The sequence below is a fragment of the Amblyomma maculatum genome, chromosome 1 (genome assembly GCF_055883805.1).
Source record: "Amblyomma maculatum isolate TAMU_Amacu chromosome 1, ASM5588380v1, whole genome shotgun sequence".
NCBI lineage: Eukaryota > Metazoa > Arthropoda > Arachnida > Ixodida > Ixodidae > Amblyomma > Amblyomma maculatum.
The window spans coordinates 498621733-498626248 of record NC_139344.1 but is presented as its reverse complement, the minus strand read 5'-3'; the positions used below and the strand labels follow the sequence as shown (position 1 = coordinate 498626248).

Below are 4516 nucleotides of genomic sequence, written 5' to 3'. Positions count from 1 at the left end.
AAAACCCACCTGCGGCTTTGGAGTCGGCGAAAGAAAAGCTCCTGGGTCCGAGAGTAAGCGCAAGCAAAACACAAAAATGAACAGTTCATTACGTCACATCCGCCAAATTACAAACGATTCCTCCTCGCCTACCTTCTTTCTTCTCGCTCATGCGCAGCTTACTAAATCGCGCGGTGGCGACCGGCAGGTGGCCAGAGCGCCTGATGATGATGATGATCTCTTTCCTGTAAATCAAATTTTTCATTTAAATTATCATCTATCACTAACTATAACTGTCAGTAACTATATATCAGAACCTCACCGACATTCCGCGGACACATTTCGCGCACAGTTTCTGCGCATGCTACCTTTTAAAGTCGCTGTTAAAGCCTAGCCTAAAACCGTCGGCTTGCTTGTTCGCACGGCGCGCTCGTTCTGAGGAGTACGGGCGAGACATCTCACTTCACCCTCGCGCGCGCCCCCGGACGTGGGCGCCCGCCGCTGTTCGCGCCGCTGTCGACGTCGGGATATCGGCTCCCCGCGCTCGGACACACCGGCGCTCGCTCTCCCGCTCCTGTTCGTCGCCGCTCGTGCGCCATCGAGGCTCCTCGTGTCACCCTGGCTCCCAGTGTTTCGCATCAGTGTGTGACAGCATTGTGAGTTGCCGGTGGCGACCCGCGTCTCTCCTACCCTATGGACTACGTCTCAGTACCATCTCTCCGCCACCCTCTGTGTCCTGTGATGTTTGTGGTGGTGACTGCCGCGGATCATCCTCACCGGGCCAGGGATGGCAACAGCCCACACCGCCACCGCCGCTACCAGGCGCGCCAACGCCGGCACACTGCACGTCTCGTCCAGTCCCGGGTGAACTCTCCGCCACTCTACTAGGCCGCATCGGATGGCATCGGTGGGGAGAGATTCTTTACACTCCGCTATCTTATGGGCGGAGCCATGACGTCACCTCATCGGCTCACGTCAGAAATAAAAAACAACAAAAACCAGTGGAGGCGCTGCTGCATTTTCCGTGCGCGAGCGCGCCTCTGTGTCGTCTGCTATTTGTCCTCGTAGGCAAGGAGTCCCAAAATGATGGACAGCGATGACCCACAGGAGACCGTAATGAAAGAGCATTTGAAGGAGTTGAAGAAAAATGACGATACCGGCTTTCTTGAATCCGATGAGGATCTCGAAGAGTTCGAGAAGAAACTTGCATCTGCTCGCGTCCAGTTTGCACGGAATCATCGAAGACATTCAAGTCCGGAGCCTGTGAGTTTGCCCGTTTCATGTGTATTATTATGATAGATTCAGGATCGAGAATTTAAGATGATGTTTTTTCAGCTCCCTGTTTGTGTTGTCGGTAGTATTGGCAATGAGGCGCACCGGCGGGTGCGCTATGTTCGCGCGTCTTGATAAATGGTTTCTATATAGGTGTTTTAAACCGCGCGCGCGTCTTTCTATTTGTATTGTTTGCACGGGCAGCGCGAGTGCGCATGAGCAATGTTAGCGGCGACAGACGAGGGTAGATAAGCGCGTCAAAAGCGAGTCGCGTGGCTTTTTTGCCCCGGCGGAAAGGCCGGCGCGGGGCAACCGGCGAGCGTCATGGGCCAGCAGGGTGTGCACGGACGAAGATCACCGACACGACGATGGAAGCAGTGCCTGCAGGAACAGCCTAGGCGTATTCCTGTGAGTTGCTGCGAGGAGCAATCTTTCTTGTGTCGCCGTTAGCGCTTTGGCCCCATTGCTCGTTTTATTCGCTCCGCAGTGTGTTTGGTTTCGCCGCGGTAAGACACTGACATTCTTCCCGTTGGTGTTCAATTGTCGCGCACATGAACAGCCTGCTCTCAGCGCACGCCTTATGTTTCTTTGTTTTGCTTTTTTGTTTATCCGGAATAAACCGGTGTTTTTTAAGAGACTGGATTTGTCACTCGTCGGGCGAGACCATGGCTCGCGGACCCGTTTTTTTGAAGGCAAGGCCTTCAATATATAATGAGCATTCAAAAAAGTATCTAAATTTATGCGCTTTAGTGCATTGTAGAAAATTGGAAAGATTGGGATATATATGAAATTGCGTCGACGGATATTCAGAATATTCGCTTTTCAACACGTCTAGAGAAGAGCGCATTATCCCCATTAAGTATAACAATAATAATAATGTTTATTTTTCAATCACCATCTTCACTAAGTTCCCACTCCCTTTATATATATAGCTTGCACATCCACGGAGTTTTTTTTTTTTTTTTTTTTTTATCGGTAGTAATTTTTTCAGGTATCCTATTGTATTTTACCAGATCAGTTTTCAAGCATCAGCTGATGTATACAGTCCCAGATGAGAATGTGTGAAGAGTAAACTGAATGAACTTAATTTCCTCCATCGGGATACAATATGATCGAGATGGAAGTTCAGGCAGCATATACAATGTGCGCAGAATGTATCGCCTAGATGAACGTTAATTTCTCACGTTTGACATTCTCGGAACAAAACTTTGGCTGACCGAGAAAAAGGAAACGCTGTTAAGTAACACACACACAAAAAAGGACAGTCGTTTATCTCGAAATCGGTGGATGCGGGTAAATGAAAATTAAATCAGATGCTTCTAATTTCATATCTAACCGCTGCTCCAGCCGCAAGAACAAAAATGTATTGTGCCTGTTCTATTCCCCACTCGATGACTTTTATTTTTAACATTCATTCTGTCTTAGTGCACTATGACGTGATCCTGCTTTTTAATTGCAAAACGCATGTATGCGCCACACATCCCAACGCCATAGCGAGAAGATCGACGTCGTATCAAAATTGCGCACACAAACCTTCACGAGTTTCAGCAGCCTAGTCAGCACTCGTATGGAACGCTGATTCATCAAAAGGTCAAGCACCCGGCGGAACCAAAGCTGTAGAAATCGGGCGTGCAACGATTCCCTTTGTTTACCGTCCCTGTCGGCGTGACACAGGACGGTCAGGGATGCGTGGTCCAAAAGGAAACCGCAGAAGCCGCCTCGGACGGTTCCCATAGCCAGAAACGGGAGAACAGTAGTGGGAAGGGACCTCGCAGGAGATGGGCCAGCGGCCGCGGGTCGCCGTCCGTGTGACCGACCCACTGCGAGGGCGGACGACGGCTTCAAAGGAGCCGCTTCAAAAGCCTAGCCTGGGAAAGAACAGGCACTCCGAAGATGCTACGTGCAATCCTCCCCCTAGTTGAGATAGAATCAATGGGGAGGAGCGGGCTGAAGTTTTTCCTATCGATTGTGTCCAGTTGGTCGGCACAATAATAAAAAGGAATGTTGAGTTATTACACAAAGTGTGTATGAGTGACGAAAAAAGTAGTCATCCATTTATTGTGTGCCATTAGTTCATCTGTCAAACCATTTCCTTCTCAAGCAATATATATATATATATATATATATATATATATATATATATATATATATATATATATATATATATTTAGAAAGAGAGAGAGATCTGTGTCGCATATAGTGCCACTTAGAGTACTGAAGTCAAAGTGCCTTGAACTGTAGCATTTTCAGCTGTTAATTGATGCTCTGTATATAAAAAATAAGTTAATGTATTTTTTTTTTTCATACTAATTAATGGTGTTATCTTTTCACACAGCCCAGCTCATGTTTTCCTCAAATCGAGGAGCAGTGCCAATCTCTCTCAACATGCCATTCTGCGTTGTCCGGCGAGTGAGCAAGGACTGCGTGCTGGGCATTGATCGCAACAAGAACAGAACATGTCCAAGCAGCAGCACGGTAAGGAAACTACACCTTAAATAATATATAAATTATGCACTTTTCTAGAACAGTTACAACTGCTACTCACAAAACAAGGGCACAATCTTTTTCCAGTAAGAATGACTGCCTAAAATATGAGTAAGATGTCACATTCCCATTGGAACTTCTGCACAACATTTTATTTTGTATTTGAAAGCCTCTTTCATCAGATGTGGATGTGGTTACCTCAATCAGCAGTTGCCGAACTAAACCTTCTGCATGCCAATTACCACCTGTCAGATGACCTCATCAGATTCTAGCTAGAGTCCACCAGGGTCATTGTGTTTTCCTGCTCTCTCTTGGTAAACATTTTTGCCAATAACAACCTCCATCTGTGCCATTTTTAACAATTCACTGACTAACATAGCTTGGAGCCAGCAGAAATGCTTTGTGCTTGAATAGGCTCCTTAAGTAAAACAAAAGTCTTAACTATATTAGTCCTCACTGTTATACAGTCTTTCACAATGCATTTTAAACACACCCTCAGCATGCTATTATAAAATTGCAAGATAATTATAAAGTTGCTCAGACGCAGTTTGGCATTAATTCTGAACAACTGCTACTAACACTTCTTAGAAAATATATATACAGGCAGAAACCTAAATATGTCTTAAAGAGCTGCAGATCTACAGATGATGAACGTCAGTGTAAAATGGTATAAGTGGACATTTGTATTGACTAACAATAAAATTTATTACTGGCAGATGCCTTCAATAATATTGTGACATCATATTGTGCCATTTTGACAGATGAAAGCAGCAGATATTAT

At 45.9% G+C, this 4516-nt stretch overlaps 1 protein-coding gene across 2 annotated transcripts in view; it reads left to right on the top strand.

The window, feature by feature from the left end:
• The first annotated feature begins 1461 nt into the window (after positions 1 to 1461).
• The window catches only part of LOC146210295 (uncharacterized), a 155266-nt gene continuing 152211 nt past the window's right edge, over positions 1462 to 4516 (top strand). For both annotated transcript variants that reach the window (XM_084609161.1, XM_084609156.1), the window contains exons 1-2: positions 1462 to 1659; positions 3587 to 3726. The gene's annotated coding sequence lies outside the window, so the exon portion shown is untranslated. The remainder of the gene's footprint in view (positions 1660 to 3586; positions 3727 to 4516) is intronic.